At 55.3% G+C, this 19,252-nt stretch overlaps 1 protein-coding gene across 2 annotated transcripts in view; it reads right to left on the bottom strand.

Annotated features, from left to right (window-relative positions):
* Positions 1 to 19,252, bottom strand: part of FOXK1 (forkhead box K1) — a 69,626-nt gene that overhangs the window by 47,939 nt on the left and 2,435 nt on the right. The window lies entirely within an intron of this gene.

Genomic DNA, 19,252 nt, shown 5'->3' with positions numbered 1-19,252 from the left:
TAGCTGCACGCGGAGGAGCCTGGGGTTCCATCTGAGCTCAGTCTCCATTAAGAGTCTCAACCTGCACAGAGTGTGGGGACAGGCCTGTGTTACACTGCCGGGCGGCCAGCCCGCCCCCGAATGTGGCCCTCTCTCTGGAGCACGGGACACACGTCCTGCTTAGCGGGAGTCAGACCTGGTGGCACAGCTTCTCTGGAGTCTACGTGACGTGGTAATTAAAGTCTAAAACAGTCCCCTGGTTCAAATCCCCAGTTCAGATGTCAGTTAAAACACGGACCAACACCACTGGTCCTGAAGCCAACGTGTACGGGTCTCTGTCGACGAAGCCGGTCGAGTGTGAAGATCCTGAGGTAGGAAACTCAGTCGTCCAGGACTTTCCAAGGCTTCCACCGTCCTGGGAAGGAAGGTGGCATCCGCACTGCTTTACAGATGAGGAAACTGAGGCCTAGGGGGGATAAGTCACTTGTCCAAAGCCATCCAGTCACCAAGGCAGCAACTGAGAGCTTCTAGTTAAACCCTGGCTTTCCAGCTCCTCAGATGCAGAAATGGAGAAACCGAATTTTGTTAAAAATTTCAACAGCGAAAACCACCAGAACTGCCGCTGAGTCAGCCTAGCGCCTGGCAACTCGATCTCACGGCCGCTTTCTCTCGCCTGCTGGTCTCTCTCTCCTCCAGCTTCAGCGTGACATGGGGGGCACCGGGCACCGGTCCGCGCACCTCCCTGCAGGAGCCCACGCAAGCCCCCCGCTGCAGGGACACGGTCCCGCCAGTCCCGCCACCACGCAGACCAGGGGCCGCAAGCTGTCAGCGAGCCGTGACGGGGCGCGAGGGCCGCACCAGGCCACTCAAGCCAGGAGCCGTCACTACGTGTGGAAGCTCACGCCTCAGAAGTTCAAGCCGACGGCACGATATGCAGCTTGGACTTTTTATTACGTGAATGAAGCTTCACCTTTCCCTGCCGGCCGACCACACACGCCTGCCACGAAACTACCAACCGTGCCCACGTGTGGGGAAGACATGGTCTGTGTTCCCGGATGACAGCCTGAGTTCCAGGGTAAAGCCCCATGTTGGCAGAAAGGGCCGCACTCACCAGGTCCCCTTGGGAGTCACCACGGCCCGCCCAGAGATGGCCCAGGCCGTGGCGCACCCCTTCAGGCTGTGATTCACCCACAAACACTCGTTAGGTGTTTGTTAAGCACCCGGCTCTGTGCAGGCCCCAAGAAGAAACATAAATGACGGTTTCTCCTGGGAGGCAGGGCCTGTGACCTAGTCAGGGGGGCAAATAAACAGCCGTGTGACAGGTGCTGCATTAGAGCGACAAAGACAGGAGCCATGGTGAAGGGCTGCACCCCACCCTGGTACACAACACGGGGAGGCAAGGTGTGCATGGCCAGAAGCGGGGGGGCTGTCCGGGAGACGGGTGGAAATGGCACTCGAGGCCGTGAACAGCACGGAGAAGACACCAGGGGACGTGGGGATGGGGCTGCTGGGTTCACAGCCACCCGGTGCTCGACTGGCCACATTCACAAGAGACGTTTCCCACGAGCCTCCTCAGGAGGCGGCCTCTGATGCCACCCCTGACCACCAGCCCTCGAGCCCACGGGGTAGCCGAGGCCAGACCACACCCCACTGTTCGCGACACTGTGGCTTCGCTGCAGAAACATTCAGAGCAAAGTCCTTCCCAGGGCACACAAAAGAAGTTGAAGCTTCCATCATTTGGGCCAAATCGCTATACTTTTATCACACAGGTTTGTTGCACCCCAGGCCCCTCGTCCTCGCTCTGCCATGTCAAATCCCGTACTAAACTGAGAAAATCACTTTGGGTAATATAAGGTCGAGTTAGATTTCAACATTTCCAACCTTTCCTAAGGGAATGGTCTCCCCCGCCCCCCCCAACCCCTAACGTTCCCCCGACCTCCCCCCACCTCCGCAGCCCAGATCCAATTCCGATTTACCCAAGGCAGCAGCCACTGATAACCCAGCAGCCTGATCAAAGAGTCAGGAAGCACATCCGGTTTTCCGAAAGGAGGCTGGGATCCTCTCCAGCAAGCAGATGATGTTTACAAAGCAACCAGCCTCGTTTTAGAGACCTCCACACCGGCCGTCCTGCATAGAGCCCCAAACAAAATGGGGGAGTGGTATCCTCACCAAACAGAACCTGAAAAGGCCTTTATTCTGCTCGGGGCGGCCCTTGACAGGCCCTTCAAAGGGCACATTCCTACCGCCCGGAAAAGCCGGCCTTGTCCTTGCAAAGCGGTCCTGACCCAGGGGCCTGTGCAGGGCAGCCCCTTCTTCGCCCCTGTGTTTACTCAGAACCGGGAGAGCGTGTGAAAATCTGAGGATCACTAACAAAATAAGCTTCCACACTCGTGAGTCAGAAGGACCGTGTGGCACCAGGGGACGTATGGATGGGAAAGACGAGTGACGACGGGCCCTTCCCAGACGCAGGGGTGCTGGCGGGGCGCAGGCGGGGCGCGGAGGTCGTCCCGTGGGCCGCTCTTACCGCCACCCGCCTGCTAGGGCAGACCGCGTGTCTCTGAACATGTTTAGTGCCGTGAAGAGAAGAGATGTGCCTGGGGAAGTGGGTCACAAAGCAGATTAGCACCGTGGAATAAGGAATCATCCCTCCGAGAGAGACCGAGACCGGGTTTCAGCCCAGGGTCTACTGAACTGGCTTCATTGTTATGTAAATTATACCCGCGGTCACGTCCATTTATCCCCACGGTCTGGTCTACTCATCGGCAGTGTTCTCTGAAATAAAAACTGAGCAGACCCTCTTTCCCGGCCCAGCACGGCTTGCCTCCGGGTCCTAACTTCCAGACGTTTCTTTCCTTGAGAGTCTGTGCGGCACCTGCCCCCACCCTCTTGCCCGGGCGCCCGACACATGAATGGACACACGTAGCATCACAGGAAACGGGAGGAGGGAAAGGCATCGTTCTTTCCCTGCTGGCCGGCCACTGGTGGGGCCCTGCCTGGGCTGCTGGAGCCTCTTTTCTCTGCCGCGAAGGCAGCAGACGCACAGGCTTGAGTCTGCACTTTTACAAAGAAACCGCAGTGGAGTTCAGTCAGGGTGTAAAGCAGCTGAGCCATTTCCAGGGCAGAGCTTCTCGTGAGCTGTCGCGTTATCCGTTTGTTTTCCATAAAATGATCTGTCAGCTCTGCAAATCCAAAGTGCTGGGGAAAAACGGCAAGTCTCTGCAGACCCTGGAGAGCCAGCAGCCCCTCCTGCCCTGGGCTCCAGGGGGACTCGGCCGGGCCAGCTCTCGCTGCAGAGGACACAGCCCCTCACTCGCCCCCCAAACACAGCTCTCTCGTGAGAAGTCTGCAGCCGAGAGCTCCAGGCCCTCTTCTGCACCACCCCCCGACTCTGAAAACTTTCCAGAAAAAACTAGCAATCACATTTTGCGTTGGGTTACCGCAAGCGTTATCTGGTCCAGTCCGACGAGGACGGTGGGGAGGCCCCTTCCTGATAAGAGGGAAGCGCAGGAAGCAGGACCAGGAGCCAGGAGCCGCCCGACACGGCCTCCTCTGGGGCCGCCCCCGCCAGCCTGGCCGGCGGACTCCCCCCACCTCCCTCTCAAGCGTCAGGCCACAGGGACAGGCGAAGAGGCCAGAGGCGGACTCCTAGCTTAGGGGGGGCAAAGCGGCCCTAACCTCCTCGGTTAAACAGACATTAACATAAAAAAGGCGTCTTAAGGTCTGACCGGTGGGATTGGGATCCCCAGCGATAGTGAAATTGCAAATCTGCAGTTTCAGCAAAGCTCCTGCTAAGGCTCTTTAAAAAGGAAGCAAGGAAAATCGGCCTTAGCCGGTGTCTCTGTGGAGAGCTATTCATGGCTTCTTTCCACGTTTCCACATTTTCCAAGTTTTCTATAAGCATGGATTGCATATTTAATACCAAAACGTCTGAAATAGTAAAGGTACAGAACATAAAAGCTAAAAAAGGCACTTTTTTTTGGCTTTCTGGACAGAACGCAGGCTTCTAAAACTCCCAAATAAACTTTAGTATTAAAGATTTTTAGCTTTCTGTTTATTACCATGTCAGCAGTCTGGACTCCTCCGGAGAAAAATCACTTTGGATAGATGAATTCTCTGAAGAGACAATTATCTGCTCCTTTAAAAAGTTACCGACTTGAAAATTTTTGCCCTTTTTTTTAGTTATCTTGTTAAAAATACATCTTATCTCCCTGGCTTCGTAGGTGACAGTGAACAAAATGAAATTAACATTCTGAAAGCCATAAAAGATGAAGGCTACGTGGAGTTATAATTTTTTAAAAATGACAAAATTACGATGAGAAGAAGTAAATTTGAGTAAGTGCAGCAAATCCCCACACGTCAGAATTCCAGTTCAATCCCTTAAAGGCTAGAAGGCAAGAAACTTGAAAAATTAATTATCCCCGAACATGGGCTGCACGTATCGCTAGAGCTCCCTGTACGGCCGTCGCACATAGAAGGTGCCGGAACCGGAGAGCACAGAGACGCTAAGCCACGCATGCACAGGGAGGAGAGAACCAGGGCACGCCTGTAGGAGCCATCCTGGCAACGACTATCCAAAGTGGGGCTGACCAAGTTCTGAGAGCCTCCCCACATCACCTCCGGGTCAACAGAGGCGGGGGGGGGGGGTGATTACTCAGGTTCTCCTCCGCCACCACACGTTCACCAGCAAAGAGGCCCACATGAACCTTATGACCTGGTGAGCCACAGCAGAAACACCTGCATGGTGCATGGTCCTCACTGTCCCAGACCTTCCAGCTTAACGGGGCAGGCAGGGGGAGGGGCGGAGGGGAACGTGTCCTATAAAATATGTGCCCAATTGTAAACAACACCAACACCCTGAAGAAATGCAGACCGCAAACAATGTGTGCCCTGCACGGAAGAAGGTGGACGGTGCTCCAGGCAGGGGACAGAGGGGGCTGAGGAAAGGCCGGCAGGACAGGAGGGCGGCGGGGACGCGGCGGGGACGCGTGCATGAACACGTACGGTAAGGGGCGCACGTGCTTGGACTGGCAGCCGAGTGAAGATGACAGACGCGGAAGGGGGCGCGGGAATAGGCCGCTCCAGAGACAGAGTGGAAGGGGAGCGCCCGGGGGGGACAGAGCTGCGGTTGGGGAAGACGCACAGGGTCGGCGGCTGGCCGCTGGTGACAGCAGCGTGAGCGTACCGGATGCCCCCGAACCGGACACAGAGATGGGGAGAGCGGCGGGTTTTACTTCATGTATGTGTCACCACGATTTAAAGATGAGCTGGAGGCAGGGGCTCCGGCAGTAGCTGACCTGCGGCGAGTGGCTCCTGGGCCCGGGGTGCTGACAGGGGCGCCTGTCCCGGCCGGACACGGGACGGGGCAACTGCCTCCCGGGCCCACTCAGCGGCCCAGGCTGGGCTCCCACTCCTGCTTGACACCCGCCCGGGAAGGCCCATCTCAATCTCCCCGGCACTTAAAAAACCAAACCGATCTACTTTAGAAAAATTCAATTCACTGGACACAGGGTCATAAGTCGAAATAAGTGTTAGGGAGAATATTACAAGAAAGGGCAACACGTAACGCAGACAAGCTGTTCCGCCTCCGCCTGGCCCCCTGCCCTCCCCGAGGCACGAAGCCGGACGGCTCCCTGGGACAGTGTGTGGCACGTTGGCTGCTCAGTGAAGTGTACCCCTCGTGTGTCAGCAGAAGCGCCCCTCCGGCCGTGGGCACTCGGCCTTGAAGAGGAGGGGGCAGGGTGCCCCGCACAGGGCACACCTGCGGGGGGCCCACGGAGCCCCCGAGAACCTGAGGGTGCGGCAGGGGGAGCCGGGACAGCCCCTCCCCCCTTCCCCCCTTCCCCACATCCCGGGCCCGTCCCCAGACACGCTAGTCTGGCCCTGTCTTACCTGCTGTTCCCGTGGCATTGGTCTTGCCGCTGGTCACCCTCAGAGGGCCCCACGGGTGCCACCCTTTGTGTGACTCCAGCCTTCAAGCCCCTTTAGCCTACACACCCTCCCGTCCCGGTGGCTGTCCGCCTGTCTGAGCAGACGGTGACCGGGGCTGAGGACGGCCCGGGTACACAGAGGGCTCTCAGCAGCTGGCGATGCATTCTTCTGGCTCCATCTGGAAGCGGTGCGATGGGCCAGCGCCCAGGTCCCCCGGGTGCAAGAGGGGTCGGCAAGGAGACGTTCAGCTCGTCCGAGGCCACCACCCTGTGTCTCCAGGGCCCTGGGGCACGCGAGCCGGGCCAGGGAAACAGCACGCACGGCCTCCCCAGCAAGGCTTCTTCTGGCCTCTCCTCCGCCTTTCACAGGCCCGGGGAGCAGAAGAAAATGCGGACCAGGGTGTGGGCTGAAGATAGGCAGGTGCTGGCCCCGGACGGTTCCACCGTGGCCTGTGCCTCGGCTTCTCGGTCTCCAATCAGGGACGGGGTACGCACAAAGTACTCGGGAATCTGTGCTTTCGCCGGGGCTCCGAGGGCAGGGTCCCAAGCCGGCACCTCGAGCTGTGCGAGTAATTGTTCCCACGCTATTTTATCAAGCGAGCAGTAGCCCACCTTCCAAGCATACGGACGCACACTCTCGAAACCACAGGCGCACGCACACATTCTCCCGCACCGTTAGGTGTTCTGCGCTCACAGAGACGGGCGGGCATTAGCGCACAGACGTGACGTCCGTGACCCTCACCTCCCCAGATGAAGGCGCGGCTGGGGTGGTCCCTCTAGCGTTTCCAGCAGGCCGTGGCTCCATCTGCAATGTCACCCCGAAGCAGTCACAGCACACTCAGCAAGATGAGCTGGAAACGCGGCCAGAGTCCGGAAGGGCCTTCCCGCTGTCCAAACAGCCTTCTGAGTCTCAGGGAGGAGCCAGCCCCTGCCTGGGGCTTCCCTCAGGTCGTGTGGTTTCATGACTGAAGCTTTTCGTTTTGCCACACAGAAGGAAACCATCGTTCTCAACGACATTCTGTCCCCGGCACGGGGGTGGATAAAATCCACCCTAGCCCCCCGGGCTCCGGAACTTTCGCGCACACTTCCTTCCTTCCGCACCATGAGGCCAGGCAGCGCTGGGGACACCTGCGGGAGGTGAGGACTCCAGGCCCTGGACAGGTAGCTCCTCCTGGGTGCTTTAGGGACCCGTCCACATGCACACGCACGCACCGCTCCCACGCCCTCAGAGCCAGCCCAGCACTCGGCCCTACAGACCCTACTGACCGCTGCCACGGTGGCCCTGCTGGGAATGTCACCGCCCCCTGGAACCTTCCGGGGGCCTTGGGCCCTTCAGTCTCTGGCCTCCTCTGTGGGTGCACCGTCCGCCCCCACCCCAGCCACTGCACCCACAGGTCCCACCGCTGGGAAGTCTCTGCCCTCGATGCTTCCAGTCAGCAGCTTCTGCTCGTAACGGAGATGCCAAAATATCACTTCCCCACCCACCTGACAGTCTCTGTTTGGCTTCCTCACTGCACCCTGCACCCCACCAAAATGGTACCACACGCTCACGCTTCACGATCGTGAGGTCTCCCTCCTGACCCGGCCCGCACCGCGAGCACCCACGTGTGGACGCGGGTAGAAGCGAAGGCCTCAGTAACCACCTGGCAGGGGGCATGCGGGCCGGGGGGGCTGAGGGCGGTCTTCCCAATGCCGTCTGCTTTCAACGTGGAGATGCCGGGGCCACCGCGCAGGGCCGCAGACGAGCCCGGGGACGGGGCAGGAGCCCAGAGCCACCCCGGAGCAGGTGCGAGCAGAGCAGGCACAGGTGCTCGAGCCGAGACACGGAGGGGCTCCCGGTAGCCAGGCGCACGCGGGAGCGCTGGACGTGCTGGACGTGCTGAACGGGAGCCACCCTGGCCAGAGCCGAGAGAATGGGGGACAGGTGGGACAGCAGGCTGCAGGACGGGAAGGACGGGGGCCCGAGCAGCAGGGCTGTGAAGAAACAGGAGGCCTCTGTGTCTGACGGTGTCACCCACGAACCAGTCTTCTGGAGAAGTGGAAAATACACGTAGCGTAACGGGCAGATTTGTGAGGCCACTTCTATACGTCTGCCCCCATCCCCTGCAACAACTGAAACAGGGGAAGTGAGACAGATCCGGAGCTAAAATCCGAAGGGTGGCTGCCTCTGGAGGAGGGACAGAAACGTGGTAGGAAGGGGGACTCGGGGCCTGCTGTCATCTGCAGGCTGTTGTTTCTCTATTCAAAAGAAGGCCTGGGGCGCCTGACCGGCTCAGCTGGACGAGCGGCCACTGGTCTCGGGGTTGTGAGTTCGAGCCCCCATGCTGGATGGAGAGATTACTTAATAAACGAAACTAAAAAAAAAAAAAAAAAAAAAAAATAGGGGCGCCTGGGTGGCTCAGTCGGTTAAGCCTCAGACCCTTGATCGCAGCTCAGGTCTTGATCTCTCAGGGTCACAAGTTCAAGCCCTACGTTGGGCAAAGATAAGTAAAGAAAAGAAAAATAAAACAAAACTCTAAAAAGCCTTGAAAGCACATGACACGATGTGGACGAGTGCCAATTCTTCGTGGGTCACAAGCACACGTTCCGTCATCTTCCATACTTGTCCGTATTTGTAAATGCCTTGACGTGCAGACCAATTACTGGATCGATCTGGGCTTCCGTCCCCAGCTGCCCGCTGATCCTCTGCCGAGTGCCCTGTGCCCCAGCCAGGGGCTGTCAGACCGCTGCACTGAGGCTGGCTTTGCTCTCAGCGTCCCTCCCCAGTTGCGGGCTGGTCTCTGAGCCCCACGAAGGCGGTTCAAACTGATCCACGGGAAAACCCGAGTCTGTCTTTTCAAATCCCCACCCTCTGCGCAAGCAGCTCAGAGAAACACAAGAAACAAACCCTAGTTTGCTCTGATTGCACCGCCTTAGGAGCTGCGAGGGATCCTGGCCCACCCAAGCCCAGTCTCCAGCCACCACAGACCGGATGCCATGCTCTGTGACACCCTGCCAGTGACTGGCACCTTTGCTGGAGGGCGGGGGCCAGACTACCCCACCGAGACGGGCTCCAGGCCCTGCAACAGCTCTCCCACCACAAAGGAGATCTCACTTCGGACACCTGGACGCCTCACAGAGCCACAAAGCCTCTCCTACACGGTCACGGTGACAGCAGCGATGGCAACGGCCTAGGCACGTGGAGAGGGCACCTATACACCAGACACTGAGGTGAGCACTTTGGCCCAGCGCTTTTAGTTCTCGTAATTCCCCAGCAAGTGGGGAGTGTGCCCATCTCACAGATGGAGCTTGAGGTCAGGGCACCTGCCCAAGGGCACCGAGCTGGGGGGTGACGATGCAGACCTTTTAGATGCTAAGCTCCTGTCACCTCTGGTCACCGTCTTCTGCCAGGTTATTTCTGCACTGAGACCTTTCCTGTTTGCTTTTTTATTCATTCTGCCAACAACTTACAAAGCGCCAACTATGTGCCCAGCCCGGGGTCACTGGTTGGTACTGGGACGACAGCAGTAAATGAGGAAAGCACAATCCTGCGCACCCCCCACCCCCACCGGATCATGTCAGATAAACACACTACCGACCCTACAGTAACAGCGGGATGGCCAGACCAGGGGTGCCGTGGGTGCGCAGCCCCGGGCTCACCTCAGCGAGGTACCAGGAAGACTGCCTTCGGGAAGCAGCTTCGGAGCAGCAAGGCTACATTTACTCTGAAAGGCCCCATAAAGCCTTCCTGGTCCGGCTCCAAACAAGAACGGAGCCCACCATCAGGGTACCCGTTCTGTGTTATCTGGAGGTTCTAGCAAACTCGACAAGATGCAAGAAGAAAGGAGATAAAAGGCAGTGGAAGAAAGACACAAAATCATCATCATTTGCGGATGAAAATTTGACCTAGAAAACGCACGCAAAACGGGAACTTAAGAACCGTTACAAGGAATGGTAACAGCGACTAGATACAAAATAAGCATTTTATTCCAGCGCTGAAGGGCAAAAATTACTCGTTAACTACAGAAGGAAAAACAGTAACTATCGGGCAGAGAAGCGCAGTCGACACTTTTACCAAGGGATCCTCGTCACCTCCACCAGGAGGGACGCTAGCACTGGAGTGGCCCTGGAGAAGAGGAGTGCTCTCGCTCGGGCTGTGGAGATGCCTGACCCGAATCTCATCAGGACTTGGTCTTACCAGTCAAATCTAATTTGAGAGGCATCCGATAAGATGACTGTCCTATTTTTTTTTTTTTTTTATGTCAAGGTCAACACAAAGAAGGCCAAGGAGCTGTCGCAGAGCAAGGAGGCCAGAGAGACAGGGCACCCAAACACGGGGCTCCACACTGGACAGGACCCGGGACGCCGTAAAGCGTGCTACTGGGGCACCTGATGGCGTGGGCACACGGGCCGTGGATTAGAGGGCGGGGCACGAGGTCCCCAACTCGGTGACCAGGCTGCGGCTACGGAAGATACCCCTACTCCAAGGGAAAAGGGGGCGTCGTATGCGTAACCTTCTCTCCAGCAGCACAGACACGTGTAGAGAAAATACTAAAAGCAAACGTGGCAGAAAGTTAAACATTGAATCTGGGCAGAGGAAAGGAGTTATTCGAACTAGTCTTAAAACTTTTCTGGAAGCTTGTTTTTAAAATGTAAAAATTTAAAAATAAATTAGTACTATAAAGTGCATACAAAAAAAAAAGAAAACACACACACACACAGCCCTCCTTTCCTACATGGCAGCACTAACCCTTTCGAAAATAATAAGGGAAAAAAGATCCCATTATTGACAGTGACCATCCCCAAGACAAATATATAAAACACCCAGAATTAAACATAACACCTCAAGAGACACAGGGGCTCCACGTAAAGAAAACCGGTAACGATCTCGGCAAAATGTATCACTGAATGGACTGGGCTGCCGAGTGTGTGCGCTGTTTCTGTAAAGGGCCAGACGCTGAATCTGTTAGGTTTTCGGGCCACCCCACCTCTGCCTCAAGCAAGCAGCCGCAGAAACCATGTCAAGGAACGGGCACCGCCGTGCTCCCGTAAGACTTCATTTACAAAGACAGGCGTCTGGCGGGACTCGCCCACAGGCTGCGGTCTGCTGCCAGGGTCCCGAGGCGCTGAGACCGGCTGACCGCCCACCGGGGCGTTTCCTCTTCTTCCCGGACACACACACGGCCCTCCCGCGGAGCGGCCCTGGGCCGAGCTCTGGTCGCTGGCCGAAAGCCGGGTGCAGACACCGCCACGGCCCAGAGAGCCGAGCCGACGACGGCGGGTCCCCGATTTCCCACGTGGAGCACGGGGCTCCTGACCACGAGTCAGAAACACCGATTCCGGGCTTTCCGTGAGCCAGACGTTGGAATTTGTCCCGTACGACAAGCAGCAGGCCACAGAAGGTTACGTGCGTAAGTAGGTGTTTCGTGTTTCGTGGCCTCCAAGCGCTAAGTGCAACGCTAAGTGCAGGGAGCTCAGCCCTGCCCTCATGGGCTCGCGGCTCCCTGCGGGGCCGGGGGGAGGGGGGGCGGTCCACGGGTCCACGACCAACAGTCACACCAGAGAATGACCAGCCATACTGGTCACGGGCGTGAGCAGGCGTCCGTGCAGGCGGCACGCACACTCATTTGTTCACAAAGGAACTTCAAAATCTGTGAGCGTATAATGTTCACATCAAGCCACTGGACTCACAAGCACTCTGTCGACGACCAACGGACACAGGAAAGCCAGGGCCGGAAAGGGCCACGGAGTTTGAGGAACGCCGCTTCCCACACCAGCAACCGCGTGTCTTCTCTCTATTACCCACAGGCATCAACTTTGGGTCCCTCGCTTCTCTGCTCGGCCCTCGGGCTTCGAGAACCCGGGCAACAGGCGAAAACGCACACCGTCCATGCTCACGTGTCTGCGGTGCCGAGGAGCAGAAGCCGACGAGGATGGCCGGCCTGTGCAGCCACAAGACGTTTCAACGTCCTTCCGGAAGGCCACGGCGGCTGGCGGCCGCCTCGCCTCACCCCCCGGAGCCGCAGGGAGTCCGCCTGAGCCCCAGGCCCGGGCCACACCTGTGGGGCTCTCTCACCTCGAGCACCCTGCAGAAAATAATACGCGTGCCTCGGGGATGATGGGTAAACTGAGGCAGCGGCCACGCCCGCCCCGGGGACCCACAGACCGGCCACCTCTCCAGGCCAGCGGCACGTGCGGCTTTGTAAACGTGAACGAACTTAAAGACCAAACAACTGAAACCTGAGTTCTCCACTTCGGCCACATTTCAGACGCTCACCAGCCACACACGCCTCGTGCTGCCATGTTGGATGGCGCAGACACAAAACATTTCTATCACTGCAGAAAGTTCTAGACTCTCCGTGAGACCTCCTGTTGGCTAACCCAAGGGGTCAGCAGGTCTGGAAAACCTGCTCACACCACCGTCTGCAGAGAAAAACACAACCGCTAAGAAAGCCAAATATTCAGCAGTGTCCTCGCATGCTAGCAGCCAAGGCAGGGCTATAAATGTTCGCAGCTGATACGGAATCCAACCAGAGGGAGGTGGCTATTCTTGAGGGAAAGATGTTTTCCTCAAGCTGTGATGAGTCACTGTTCCCAGCTTCAGGGGTGTACCAGCCAAGCAGAACGGATATATTTATGTCCCCAAGGGTGGAGGCAGACAGACACAAACTTCTGTTCACGGAGCTTTGCAGCCTCCAAGCTGCCTGCTTTGCCACCAGGACCATCAGACTCCACTGTCAAGTTCTTTCTGAATCAGCTCCGGAGGGTTCCTAGGCTTACAAGCTGTGTTTCACTGCCTGTGTTCCCCCACGGCTCCACGGTAGCATAGAGAAGGATCCTTAATTTCACCGGTAAACTGTAACCAAATCGTGTGATAGGAGGGAGTTTTTCTGGGCAGGTTTCTGATGGACAGCTGGCCCCAGCCACTGCCCGTGCACGTGCCTGAGCCCAAATCACTCACGTGGCTCACCAGTGTCGGGCGGGAGGGGTCCTGGTGGACATTTTCCCGAGCAGTTCGCTAGGCCACCGATAGGCTCGGGCGTCAAAGGCACAACCACCACATGACCTCAAACTCCGCAACTATGAAGTTTATAAAACCCAGAATAGCTGTGAAAGGGGGCAGTGCGAGTCTGTGGGAAGGGCCCGGGAGGGGTCAGAACGCACTCGGAGTTTCTGCTTGTCCGTCTGGAAAAACAGTGAGTACCTTTTGTTCTTGTGCTACAAACCCCAGAAAGCAGAGTCTCTTCTGAGCAGACAGAAGGTCAGTGCTGGGCCCTAGGATACTGATTTACTGCGAGGAGGGAAGAGAGATCTAGGGGGGGAAATACGAAATCAGGGAGGGAGGGAATGCCAGTGTTTATCGAAAGTTGGCAGTTTTTTAGAAGTGTGCTCAGAAGGGTTTCGAAAGAAATCCCAAACGGGGAGTTATTTCCATAAAAACACACCTCCTCTGTCACTGACACCCCGCGAAGACTCTCACAGTTCTGTGTCCAGACCCTTGTCCCTGACTTCTCCTGGTGGCCCCACTCCCGCAGCTGAGGGGGGGCAGCAGGACCACCACCCCGGAACCAGGAAGAAGGACGAGGGCCCCCATGCCCTGCCTGGTTATGGGAAGACAACAGAAACAACTGACAAGATGGGAGAGCCCCATATGAAATCATCAAGAATTGACTGTCCACACAAGGGGGAAAAAAAAAAAAAAGCCACCTAAATTTAAGCCTAATTAGGTCATGAGGTGCTAACAAGGCCAATGACTAAATTATATGACTTTTTTTATTTCTATAAAAATACACTGTGTCGCTCAACTTTTAAAGCAAATTTTACAATTAAACTACATAAAAATGTCTGATCCTTTCAAAGATTTCTATTTTCCAAAAAATATGACCTGCTGGGTTCAAGGGGGCTCAAATTTACCGACCCAACTTAAGACAAAATATGCTTTTCTTTATATGATAAGACATACTGACATCAGAAGATCTGCATAATTCAATCGATACTTCCCCCAATAATCAACCAATGCATGAGGTCACAAAACCAAGCCGGGTAATGAGAGATTTATTCTAGATGTGAGACAGAGCAACAGGTTTTAATGTAACGGAGAGAGAACACGGCCACCGATGATGTGTCAGACTCCATACTGCAAGTGACCCTGAAGAAACTACCACCTGTCAGGTTCTGGGGAGGCGTCGAGTGTCCACAATCATCTGAAAGGCGCCAGGATACCCCTCCCTCGTCCAGCCCTCTCTCTGCGTGAGGCTGAATTTCCTTCCCAGCCTGAACCAAAGCCACCTACCCCCACAGACGAGAGGCACAGCAGCCAGGACATTCCAGCCATCTTCGATCAAGCCAGACCTTAAGCCTTTTCCAAACACCAAACACCCTACTCTAAATGTCTGTGTTTGGGGAAATAGAGTGGTTTTGTCATGAACAGCAATTCTTGAGATACATTTATCACTGCTCTTTCTGAGCAGGTCAATAAACACGTGTGTTTGAACTTCTCACTTCCAATCGCTAATACGCTGAGGGTGACGGACAGCCCCACGTGAACGAAAGCTCTCCGGGGTCCCCAGCGACGTGTGAGGGTGTGGAAGGGCCCTTGGACGCAACATCTTGAGTCCTGCTGGAGAGGACGAGGTGGGGGGAGGGGGGTGCCCTGGGGAAGAGGGGCAGGCCAGGGGAAGCCCTTTAGCAGCGCCGGGCCGGGGCTCAGGGGCAGGGCGCTGGGCGGCCGCTGTGGCTTCCAGCAGGAAGGTGACGCAGTCACAGCCCCGCTCTGCGCGCACGTGCAGAAGAACCAGAGCCCCGCTTGCCGAGGAAACAAACAGAAGATACATGTGTGCCTTTCTGGGCATGGTGGAACATGTGACAGATGACGAAGGGGAAAAGGCGTCTTCTTAAGCAGACCACGTAAAAATAGCCATTTCTTCTCTGCGTGCCTCCCGGAAAGTATTCGTAGGAGAGAGGATGCCACACGCTTGCAACCGGCTCATGAGGTGAGGCTGGAACCGTTACGTCCGAGGAAAGCAAAACCCGCACTAACACATCTTCGGCCTGCCATCGGGCTCCTGGCAGGGGGTCTGGTGAGGCCCCAGGGGCACGGTGGCAGGACCAGTCAGCAGAGGCCGGTGGGGACCCGCTGTGCTCACGGCCTCTGTCCAAGACTCCTGGGCAGTGCACAGCACACCCTCACTGCTTCCCTTTCTACGTTTATGAAATACACGTACAGCCAGAGATTCCATCTGCTTTCCTTTAAATCCATCAGGAACCTTTGCCCAGAAAACCGGAAACTTGTGAAAAGCGACAGGGGCGGCGAACATTGCCCACGAAACCTCCTTGCAAGTCACGATGCAAGGGCCCATTTCCAGGAAATCAAAGTAAAAGCATTTATATAATCCTCTCCTGTTAATATGAAATGCTTTAAATGCAGGGTAATTATGGAAATGAGGCATTGCTGTAATTTGAGTTGTCATTAATTTACCAAGTTTATCCCCTGACATTCACAAGATGCAAAAACAGCAAACAGTAAATTACTGTATCTCCAAATCAAAAGCTTTCATTTCATTTCAGCTCATAATTGTAAACATAGCTGTCTTTTTCGACAGCACTGACTATGAACGTCATTAAAACTCTACACAATACCCTTTGGGCGCCCACCAACCCTCTCCCTCTCCCAGTGACAAAGGCTTTTGTAAAGTTATTATAAATTCGATTTCAGCACACGCTCCATGATAAGTAATATCCTTCTCACAGGCTCATTGCTAAAATACTACATACGTCTTCCTATGTGGGTGACAGGCCCAAAAAAGTCAGCGTGAACTGAATGTTGGAAAGGGGCACACGTTTTCATTAACAGGGATTCCGCGTACCGGCTCCCAATGGGTTACGCTGCCAGAAATAAGCCCTTTCCAAGCAGACGTTTAACAAGATGACAGTGTAACTTTGAACAAATATCCACAAGTGATCCACAACAACTGCCACAGGGCAAGAAAACCAGAGCGAGGGGTGTATCTAGAGAAAATGCGCATCCTGTATTCTGGCCCACGCCGTGCGGACACCATGCGGCCGAACCCACAGCTTGGTCTCCTGAGCGGCTCCTCCTTCCACGGGCACGTCTGAGTCCGGCAGCCTCCACACCCACACCGTCTCTTCCCTCCTGGGAGGCCCCGGACGGGGACGTTTCTTCCTCAGAGGCCCTTCTGGCCACCTGTCTTCTCTCCAGTCCAAGGCGCGCAGTCTCCCTTCGCGGCGGCTGGGAGATGAGCTGACACCCTCTCCCGTCCCGAACCCCATGCAGCACACAGTTCCGGCCACGACCCAGGCTCCGGGTCGCGAGGGGATCCTGCGGCCGCGGCGGACAGGGAGGCACGGCGTCGAGAGTGAGGGAGAAAAGCAGTTTCTGCTGCCTGGGATGCTGCTGTCTGCAGCAAATCTGGGGCATTTTCCGACTACTTTCAAAATGACTTCAATCTGATAACTACTGCTATGACGGTTAGTGACTGATTCCTTACTTTCCGAGGGACCACAGCGGAACAGCCCTGGGAAGCTACAGGAAACGATCTCGTACGTGCTAAAATGCTCTGCTGGTCACAGTCAGTCACCTTCCATCACGGTCCGTGTGCGGAAGCTGAGAGCCCTCCCACGGGCTGCTCACAGCATGTCCTTCAGAGGGGGGCACACGCCGGCACGGCCAGGCACCAAGATCACCGGCCACGGAACAGGCGGTAACCAGTCTACAGGCCTAGGCAAGGACCATCCAAAGGCGCGAGGAGAGACAGACAGACATCTCTGCTTCCTGACAGACACACGCCCTACCGCCTAAGAGGCAGCTCAGGCAAAGCAGCATCAAACCCGCGTCCGATCAGATCTTAGCCCCACTACTAACCTATGTAAGGGGAACCATGGGAATCCAGTCCACAAACGCAGGCTGTGGAAACGATATGGGGCAAATGAGCCCATCTCTTCAGCGAGGGAAACAGAGACGGATGGAGCCTACAGGTGACAAGAGATGTGAGTGACACCAGCCAAACAGGCTGTCTGCACCTGATTTAGTTCCTGATCCAAATAAGCACAGTGGAAGAAGAGAAATTCACGAGACAGCAAGGGGAACGCATACAGTGGCCGGAAGTTTGATGACCGTGAAGGAATTATCGTTAATTTTTAAGGTGTGATAACATTGTGGTGAAGCTTTTTAAAAAAGGATCTTTGGGGCGCCTGGGTGGCTCAGTCGGTTGGGCGGCCGACTTCGGCTCAGGTCATGATCTCACGGTCCGTGAGTTCGAGCCCTGCGTCGGGCTCTGTGCTGATAGCTCAGAGCCTGGAGCCTGTTTCAGATTCTGTGTCTCCCTCTCTGACCCTCCCCCGTTCATGCTCTGTCTCTCTCTGTCTCAAAAATAAATAAACGTTAAAAAAAAATTTTTTTAAAAGGATCTTTATCTTTACTGAAGCGTTGACACACAGAAGGAGATGACATTTGTGATTTCCGTCCAGATAAGTGGGGGCCGCAGGAAAGCTGAGTGGGGACGAAGGAAAAGTAAGCCGGGTCACGGCAGGCTACCCATGACGCCGGTGACGGGTGCATAGAAGTTCACCACTCTATTTTCAAGTTTGAAATGTTCTGTCATAGAAAGTGTCGGGGGAAGAAAAAAAGACCCCTGCTCATCCCCAAAAGGTTGGAAAACACGGGAAAGGAAAAAGGGAAAAAAGGGCCCTGTGATCTTACCACTCCCAGAGGCCATCGCAAACAGAAGTCTTGTTTGTACTGTAATTAATCAAGTAGCCCGTGTTTATTACAAACCTGTTTTTTAAAGAAAAGAAGGCTGGAAAAGAGGGGGCAAGAGCACGTGGGGGGCTGCGTACGGGCCTTTCTCTGTGTGGCTCACACATAACATCGACGTCAAGTTCCAAATCTGAGGGCGTAAAGAACTAGTCACACGACACTGTATCCACCCGTGAAACCAGGGAACGGGGTCCACGCGTCCCCGGGGCAAGTTGACTCTCCGCCTCAGAAAACCGCGTGAAATCAGTGCCAGTGCTTTCCCCACGGACGCTGCAAATCCCTCCAGTTACTCATGAGTTCATTCAACAAACACAACTCAGCTCTGTGCACGCACTGCCCGCCAGTTCCTGCGCTGCGTCTCCAGGGAGGGAGAACCGCGCCCGGCCCAGTCGTGGGGAGAAATGCTGGACTCGCGGCTCGGGAGGCCCGGCAGAGTCCAGCGAGGTGCGCGCTAACTTACGGGCGTGTATAACTTAGCACAAGTCATAACGGACGCGCTTCCCTCCCTGCGCGTCCCCACGCACTCAGCACGGTGGAGCCCCGCAGCCGCAGGCAGGGCCGGCTCTCAGTGTGTCACAAGGAACTGTTTTCCCACCAGTCATTCAAAAACATGGAAGTTTTGGGAAAACGTACATTCTGGTATTCCTCTTAGCCACATGCTTTCTTGAGTGGGGAAGAAGAGTGAGGAATGCGCAGCGGAACCTGTCCCCGGGATGGGAGGTGCGTGTGACGTCCCCCATCGGGAAAGGGTGTGTCTATGACCACAGCGCAAAAACAACAACAACAACAACAACAACAAAAACAAGGCCCCAAGGCTCACGCACCTGCACTCCATGAAATCCAAGCATCGCCAAATCAACGAAATGCCAATACGATAGGAATTTTAAATTTATGGTAAAGAAATTCATAGCTTCAAATACTAAAAAAAAAAAACCACATTGTTTTAATGCTTAATTATTTTTGAGACAGAGAGAGAGCAGGGGAAGGGCAGAAAGAGGGAGATACAGAATCGGAAGCAGGCTCCAGGCTCTGAGCTGTCAGCACAGAGCCCGACGCGGGGCTGGAACTCACAAACCGTGAGATCATGACCTGAGTGGAAGTCAGACGCTTAACCGACGGAGCCACCCAGGTGCCCCCATAGCTTCAATATTAATGGCAGAACCATGTATCAATGCCTGAGAGGAAACAGACATTAATTACTACCTTTCTTTAAAAATAACGAATTTCCCATTTTGGGAGTGACAAAAACGTACACATTCAACTTCCTTGCGCTGAATTCATTAAAATTTCCTGAGTGCTTTCGGTGGGACAGGCCAGAGAGCCTAGCTCTGAGAAGTTGACAACAGCCATTTCATATGCGGGATTACGGAGTTAGTTTACGATCTCTAAAACAGAAAAAAACAAAACAAAACACAAAACAAAACATAAACCCACTCAAACTGCCAAACACGTCAGTCAACAGGCTTTGTCGGTTTTCAGAAGCAAACGGGAGGGGAGACACGGACGTCCACTTAATGTTTCTCCTTCTGCCCGTTTGTTCTGTTCTTGTGATTTTTACATCACTGCCTACGTGGAGATTGCTCAGAAGCTC

The sequence above is a fragment of the Puma concolor genome, chromosome E3, assembly GCF_028749965.1.
Source record: "Puma concolor isolate L17-30 chromosome E3, mPumCon1.1.hap2, whole genome shotgun sequence".
In the NCBI taxonomy this organism is placed as follows: Eukaryota; Metazoa; Chordata; class Mammalia; order Carnivora; family Felidae; genus Puma; species Puma concolor.
The sequence above is the reverse complement of the archived record's forward strand: the minus strand, read 5'-3'. Positions and strand labels throughout refer to the sequence as shown.